This window comes from Drosophila melanogaster, chromosome 2R (assembly GCF_000001215.4).
Source record: "Drosophila melanogaster chromosome 2R".
Lineage (NCBI taxonomy): Eukaryota > Metazoa > Arthropoda > Insecta > Diptera > Drosophilidae > Drosophila > Drosophila melanogaster.
This window is the reverse complement of record NT_033778.4, coordinates 8,018,244-8,026,893: the sequence shown is the minus strand read 5'-3', so window position 1 is coordinate 8,026,893 and position 8,650 is coordinate 8,018,244. Positions and strand designations below refer to the sequence as shown.

At 44.6% G+C, this 8,650-nt stretch overlaps 1 long non-coding RNA gene across 1 annotated transcript; it reads right to left on the bottom strand.

The window, feature by feature from the left end:
- Positions 1–298: 298 nt before the first annotated feature.
- On the bottom strand, positions 299–7,718 carry lncRNA:CR45267 (long non-coding RNA:CR45267). Its single transcript, NR_124460.1, has one exon. It is a non-coding gene; the product is annotated as a long non-coding RNA:CR45267 (long non-coding RNA).
- Between the last annotated feature and the right edge of the window lie 932 nt (positions 7,719–8,650).

The following is an 8,650-nucleotide window of genomic DNA, read 5'->3' as shown; positions in this document are numbered from 1 at the left end:
AAATAATTTCGAAATTTTAATTTTCGATCTAGTATATTCGGTTAATAGTAGACAAAGATTACAAAATGTAACAATCATTGTAACTATAACAATGTTAACATTTTAAATTATATTTATTCGTAATGCTGATGATTTAGTATTAACATTATATGCTTCATTGCGATCTATCCCAAGTTATTTGATATTTTATTTCTACTACCACCGCCTTAATAATAAAGGGTAGTTAATAGTCGCTACACCCCGCTGCAACCCTTGTGATCAACTCGCTCCTGGTGCGATTGGGCTGCATTCCATAGTCATAAGGCCGCCGGCGGCTGCGTCGGCCCCAAGAAATATCTTTGGGCATTAGGTTGCGCAGGAATGTCAGCGATTCGAGGCAAATGTATTGAGCTGCATTTAATAATTATGATGGGGACGTGGTCGCAAACCGAGCCGATCTGAGCCGCACTCCGCGGCTTTACTTTTCGGCTGTTCTGTTCAGGCCTGGTCTTCTCTGTTCTGTTCTGTTCTGTTCCGCCTAATGGATATGTCAAGGAGCGCGGTGACTGTCGAGCGGCTCAGTGTCATCTGCTCGCCCATCGGAATCAGGAGCAGTTAAAAGGAGCATAGCAGGAGCATGTGGCCGCGGCTACTGTTTGGCCAGCACTGCGCATATTAATCAACGCACCTCTCAGGTGAGCGACGCAGACTGCCGTGAGTGGGGAGCTGGCGGGGAACGAGCATCCTCCTCATCATCGCCATCCCATCGTCAAGTGATACGCGGCACGGAACATGCGTGAAATCTTCTTGTTCTCCCGAACAAGATTAAGCCACAACCAGGAGCGCCGCTAAGGGGGGCTAGCAATGCTATTTTAAGGGGAATCAAAGAACTTTGTGGAGAGAACTTGAATAGTTTGAGTTATAATAAAAATCTATTAGCTCGAAACCTTAATAAGATATTAGAAAGCAAACAAATATGGAACTATAGATAATACTGTGGCTATTTATCTTAACCTATATTGTATATTAAAGTTTCCAAGGAACAGAGAGTCTTTTTCACATTCTTACATTCTCTAACTATTTAACTCTAAACTTCTTATGGTGGCAATCTTAACCCCCATTAACCACGCCTCTGTTGGCCCCGTGTGTGTGTACCTGTGCACGTTTTTCTTTTTTGCGACAGTTTCACCAGTCGTGCCACTTTTGATATTGCCATTGCCACGCAAAAAGTGTGAAATTGTCGGACTACTGGAGGAGCAGCCACCAATTGGGACTTGGAGTGCGACTCCGGATCGGACGGTTAGCCTGGTGGTTTAATTAAGTCATTAACACCAGGGTCTGTCAGTAGTCGGCGGGGAAACTCAGCTTGGATGCACCCTCTCTCCCTCCGCCATCCAATACCACGCTCATTGTCCTTGTGGACAATATCGAATTTGCCATATTTGGTTAAAATAATCGTGCCCAAAATGGTCTGTGGAAGCGATACTGCTGCCCATAAATATATATAAATTATGCATTCGAACCTCGGCTACTGGGAAGAAAGGGGGAAACACAAAGGGGATTGGATGCTCTATCGAATCAACCTGGGAGCACATTCATCAATGCGATTGACATTTCGCTGCCATGAGAATATGAATCGAAATCGGGGTTGTCTAACAAGCGCTAAGTGGATAATTACTGCGATAGCTGACTGCCAGCTCGGATTGTCTTAATCGGTGCTAAAAAGCATCATTATACCGTGCATACTCCAAGTAATCACCACTAATGATCGATGCTCTGGTTTTGCATCTGCCCGTCGATCGTTGCGAAGAAAGAGGATTGAGTACAGTAAAAGATATTTGGGTTAACTCGCTCTATAATTATAGATGAAAATTTTGCAAAAGTGAGCATTTTTGGTATCTTTTCATCCTGACCTCTATTTACAAATGGCTTTATTGTAACTTCTAAAGCTACTATTGTATATTAAATAGACTATCAGAGAATTGTTCTAAGATTCAAGGTAAGAACTCCTTAAGGGATCTTACAAATGTAAATGCTACAGAATAGAGTCCACCCGAGTGGGTATTCACTGTAAAGCGGCAAAGAAGCGCGCACAATTATAAACTAGCCGTTGACGAGTTAGAGGTGGAGTGTCAATTAATGATCCCTCTTTGTCCCAGTCCGCTCTTCATCTCCATCTGCATTCCCACTCCGATTACTATCCCCCCTCCCCTTCCCCGCTCCAACAACAGTGGCGCACAAAGGAAACGTCAAACAGCGCGTCAAATGCGCAATGAGCTTAATTCGATGCGCCTGCGCACCACTTACCGCCCGATCTTCCCGTCCCGTTCCCACGCGCAGTGCTGCCATCTCACTCCGTCAATTGCCGTTGATTGCCTTTGTTTTTCGAGTAATTCCCTGTCCCATTCCCCCATCCGGCTCGGGCGACCAAGATGGAGATAGCGGGTCTCTTGACTCTTTCGCTCCGCTTAATTGAACGGGAACGCTTTGTTGACATTACCGTACTTGGCACCCCGCTACCCTCCTACCCCATGAAGGGGACTTCACGTGAAATTATAAATTGTCGAAACGCCCACCCAACGGAGCCGCCTTTGTTTTTTGGCAAGAGGGAGCGATCACCTCGGAGTGTCCGAAGTCCATTGTTCTTGGCCACCCCGCTCATTAGGAGTGCCGAGTTGTGAATGGAATCGAAATGGAACTGTGCCACACAGCCGCTGCCGCTGTCGGGCTATTAATTAGATAAGTATCTCGTGGAATTGCCCATTTTCAAATAGTCGGCGAGCATTCGCGTAATTAGATTTGCTTTTCACAACATTTACGTTCTGCGCGGCCAAGTCGAGTGGACGGCGTGGTTTCAAGTCGAGTGGAGGAGGTGGGGATGGCTGAGCCAAGTGTTGGCCAGGTCAAAGCAGATATCCCTGAGATGGAAGCGTGAGAATGTAGCTCGATATTACAGGTATATATTAAACTTCACTTCCTTCTTTGATTGCTGCATCAACAAACTTTTTGTCCCCAGAGGACTTGTGTACTATAGAATTCCACTAAAATGAGAATACAACCAATAAAACAAAAAAATTGTCTATTTAATTTGCGATAACTGGCAAATCCGATCAGAATTAGTTCCATATTATTGTAATAATTAGTAAGAATCAAATACGTAGAAGTCCTCAGAACTTAACTTATGCCCATTTCAGCTTAAGGGATTACTCATTTACTTATTTAATTAAAAGCTTCAGATGATAGAAAGTTAATCAAATTCTTAAAGCGGAGGCATATTAAGTTATTTTTGTTTAGGACAGACATTATAATTGTTAAGAACGTACGGGTAACAGGATCTGTCGTGACTCACGACTAGCAGGCATTTCACGAGCGATCACGCAGCCACCTCTAGAGCCCACGGGTCTGTGGCCCGTTGATTGCATTTGGCGGCAGCGACTCAACTAACTTGGGCGATTAATCATCACCGACCCGGGTCCGACTCCCCACTCCGCTTTCCACAGTCCACAGTCTTGAGTTCGGGCAGAGGCTACTGACCATGTGCAAGTGCCGCCTTGCGGTTTGTCGCAATTTATGAGGTGATAATTATTCATCGCGAGCCGCAGAACTGTCATAATATTGTAATTAACATTGGGCCAGCAATGAAATTAAACGCATTTGATTGCATTTGCAGTAGTCGCCGCCGTGGCCAGCAACTTTCTCCACCGACAGGCCGGGATTAGGGCAACTGGATCCGGGTCGGTCCAGACCAGGATGGTTTCCTTATTGACTCCAAATCCGAAACGGAAATGAGGCAAAGCCGCAGATGCGGAGGACTCCAAGTCAATCGATCGATAACATCGTCCAGCTAGAAATGGAAAAAACTGAAATGGAAGAGCATGGACAAAAAAGGACAACAAATCAAATTCCAAAGCCGTAAACTAATCACGAAGAATGATGTGGGCAAAGGCAGTAAAATGAGAGCAAGCCGAGTCCACAATCGAAGTCAGAAAATCTCTGGCCATTTGAGAAGAGGCTAAGTATTCCAAAAGGAGATTTGTGGATGCAGGCGGCTTAGAAATGGAAATGAAACAGCAAAAGACGTTATAACCAGCTGCTTAGGATTTAAAAGTCTATCGTTAAGGTGTACCTGTGTATATGCATCCCCTTATCGCCTATGAACAAATCAGATGACTATTATCATTTCATCATAACGAGAACCAAATCAACAGAACCTTAGGAACATGCTTAATATAACTAGGTTTGTATTGCGGAGGTATGAAAAGATCGTACCGGTGTACCTATGTGATCACCCACACACACACACACACACACATTTAAACGAATACTATTTATGTACGTAGTACATTATTTAGATTAAATATTATATATTATATAGAGTAAAGATACACCATTGCGTGATAATACGAATTCAAGCTAGTTTTAAACGTTTCACTTGAAGTCGTCCAATCACCGCGAGGATTACCATAATTAGCTTTGTTAATTCGTACAAATATGGTAACATAATTCCCTCCCTCCGGAGGATCCAACCCCTAACTAGTGATTAGTGTGCCACCCCGAAGGTCGGACTATGTAAATTGACTCATCGGCTGTAGTCGGCGGGATCCGACTGGTTTCAGATTATGCCAAATGCTGTAATTCGAACTCGTATGCAACCAACTGCCTTGGCGTGGCAGGGGCACAAATAGGGCAATTCTTGCGCCACCTTATTTCTATTTTCCAGATTTGTCCGCCTTGAATGGAATACGTGGTATTGTGCCGTGTGCTTTGTGTTTGGACGGCAGGCATGGCTCTGCTAATGGCATAATGTACCTTCCCATCCCTTCCCTTCCCTTGCCAGAAGAACACAGTAACAGGCACAACAGTAACTGATTTTTTAATTTCATTATGGCGCACAATAGGCGTTTCGCCTGTGACCCGTTGGGCAGGATCCGAAGGCAGGCAGGGATCTGGGCTCTGGATAGGAGGGAGGCAAATGGCAATTGTTGCCATTTAATGTGGCCATCCAGGCTGCCATTACATTGCCTTCCGAAGGGCGTGCGCCTGCCCCCTTGGAATATGCCATTCAACATATACTCGTATATAATGTGCGCAATTTCAATTTATTGTATGGCAAAGTTTGAACTGGGCAGGGTCTTTTGCGGAGTGTTGCGCTAACACGGCTTTTGTGGCATTTCGGCTTCTGTTGCCACTCGATTCGGGGTGGTTCGCTGCCCAAAGTGGGCGGCGCAGAGTGGGAGTGGTTTCTAACACCCCGGAGACGCCATTTCCAAAAGAAAACATTACGAATTCGCTGGCCAGGGACGTAGTTGGCTTTTGCGAATGGGCATGTTCAGGAGTCAAGCAGTTTAAATAATGGATTAAAAAAGAATTAAATATTAATTAGGCGGAAAATACATGAATTAAAGTAATACACAATTATTCTTAATATGCTGTATCTTTCTGTAATAAATCTATATAGAAACTAAACTCAAGCTAAACTCATAGGAAGAATCCCCCTTTTAAATACCCTCGATCCAAAGTATCTCCACTTCAGCTGCTGCACTATTGCTTCCGAAAAGTTGACCCCCCCCCTTCACAATTGCTCAACCGCCTCCCCTGGCACTCGTACTACCCACTTCCCAACACCCATCCCACAGACGCCTCTTTTCACAATTGCAATCAGCTCACGTACTGGATGTGCTACAAAATGACTTCCATGCCATGTAACTGGCTGCTCTGCGGATGGGTCGAACAGATGGACCGGGACGACGCCCCTTCTGGCTTCCTTTTGAATTGGGCTTGAAGTGGGAACTGGGTCCAACTCTCGCCCTCCGTGCCGAGCTCGAGCTCGAGCTCCCGGTCGTCGGTGGCCAGTGAACATGTTGGAAATCACATAATGTGTCATTTAATAATCAAGCTCAATATTGACAGCGACACAGCACAACAATGCGATGTGGCAACGGCGACGGGGGCAAAAAGTAGTACAACAATCCCGCCATTAGGCATAAATTCATTTGCGTTTGTCTGCGTCTGTACTCCGACTGGATTCGAGTGCTCGGCCCAGCTGCCGCCATTGGCACAACCGCACATCCATCCATATCCATCCATATCCATGGGCACTCTCCGCATTCATATGCTTCCGCACCGCACCTCATCCCATCCCGTCCCATCCCATTCCATCGCATCCCATCGCGTCTCACATCACATCATCTCATCGCACATCATCCCATGGCATCGAATCGCATCTCATCTCATCTCGAGCGCTGTGTGCGAATCCCTGCGGCCGGCTCTTCCTGCTCGCTGCCTGGAAATGGAATAAAAAAGTTAAATAAACCTTAAATGAAAAATTCAACTCAATTGAATTCGTTAGCTGGAAATGTCGTTCTCCTTGTTACTTCATCGTCATTCCCTGCCACATTCCCAGCTCTGATGATGATGACGCTCTCGCTGATGATCACCATCCCATCACCAGCGTCGTCAATGCCCATCAATGTCATAGAGAGGGCTGGACTCGCCATTGTTGGTCGTGTCACCGGCAATGTCCTTCGCGCCGGGCAAATCGTATCGGAAGGATGTCATATGAAAAGGGCTTTAAACACGCTCGGATAGTTCCGTTTAGGGCTTCAAAGGCTTTTAAGGACTCTTATTTCGGATAAACTATTATAGGCATGGTGTAATAGATTTGCTATAATAATATGTAAGGCCTCTCTGCATTCAATTGTATATGGTACAGTCAGGGTTGAACGTACAAGCGTTATTATTATTAAAACTAAGTTTTCATCCTATTACAATTATATTAAATTAAAATTAAGTTGTAAATGCATTTTAGGTACTTTTCAAAAAAATTTAAGGATAATTTACTTTGGCTTTTCGGGGTATAACTGTAAGCGTTAATCCTAGTGTAAATTGTAATACTAGATTTGTTAAAAAGTATGTAACAGACAGAAAAAAACGTTTTCGGCCCTATAAAGTATATATATTCTTTATCAGGATCATTGTCCGAATTTTATATGATTTAATTGTTTTTAAATAAGAAAAGTAAAAAGTAAACATACATACTTAAACAGGATTTAATATGAAACTAAAGTTGGTTACTTACTTATTCTTTATATGTTTAAATATTAATCTTTTAATACACAATTTAGGTTTCATTCATAGTTTTATTTGTTTTCATATATAAACGCGTTTAGGAATATAATAAATTACGGCAAAAGCTTTTGAAAATATTCTACTATAATTTTGAGAGGATTGGCCTATGTCGTACAAAATTGTAAAAATTAATTTCAGACCTACTCACTGCATTATTTTGTATTTTCGTCTGCCCAAAAAGTGGACGGTAAAGTTGGGCTGCCTAAATTTGAATCTTTTTTTACTAGACGAGGTGCTACATTTTGCATTTTATGAATTCAAATGTATTTCATGGGTCGTCCAAATGGGTTGACAGAGCACAGGTAGCACAGGTGAGTAAGTGGGTAGGTGGTGTGTATACTTCTGTGTTTCCTCGCACTAAGGGATAATAAGATACTCTTTGGTGCGGGGAGGGGTAGAGGGTGGGGGTGGAGGTGGCATGATGATCGCGACGATGATGACGGCGATGATATGGCAGAAAAGAGCGGGCCAGGCCAAGAGTTGAGTGCCGAATGCCAATGCCGGCGAGAAAGAGCGGCTGTCAGAGCGACGCGGTATCTACACGGCTACCGTATGCGGGGGCGACTTCCATGCGGTAGTCCGTCGTCCGCCGACAAATTGCCATTTACACCACTTGCCAAGACAGCAGTTACAGCCGTCTATGTTTGTGTGTGTGTGTGCGAGGGCGGAGGTGTAGGCAGCAACAACATAACAAGTGGCACACGCACACAGCCCCACTGCCGCGCTCACACAGATACTTTGTGCGCGTATATACACTTGCCTGGCAGCCCTCCGCCATACGGTTGTCTCGCTTGCACTGCAGCAGGGGCGTGAAACGGGCCTCGCCACGCCCCCATTGCCAATGGCAGCCGGACGGCGGTGGGAGGGAGACAGGGCGACAGGGAGAGAGCGGTACATAGAATGTATCTCACAGATACATTTCGACATTGTTGCAGCAGCAGAGCAGCGGAGCAGAGGCAGCAGCGCCACCGAGTGCGGCAGAAGTAGCAGCTTTGAGTAGCTGCCGTTGACGTATTTTGAATAAATTTTAATTGAATTCGCACAATGAAACTGTTTACTTAACCTGCCACTTTGCCAGATGAGCTTCATCTGAGCGCCAATGCAAAGATACGGTTACAAGGCTGCCACATACACATACAGTGGGTGGCCAACGCTCCTGCGCTGCATATGCGTTGCTTTTGTGGGGACAAAGAGGAGGGGAGGAAGGAAGTGCGTGGGATGGGGTCCTGTGTGCTGAACGCACTCTTTGTTTTAATTACAGCAGCCGACGAATTCGGTTTGTTAGCTGCTGTTAAATCTGCAGGAAGGCAGCTGAAAGTTTGCAGAATAGAGATACTTCGAGTATCTAACCCAATTAGGCTCCTACTCAGAATAATGCTACGAAACTTTTACGCATCTCTGTTCGGCACATTTCAAATAATTTTCAGTGTATTTTAAAGTAGTGAAGTGTAGTGCTATTTTCTCAATTTGTTATCTCGTTTCGAGTGAATAGTGTTAAACATATAATCAACTCAGTCGAGTATGCATTTTTATTTAAAAGCGA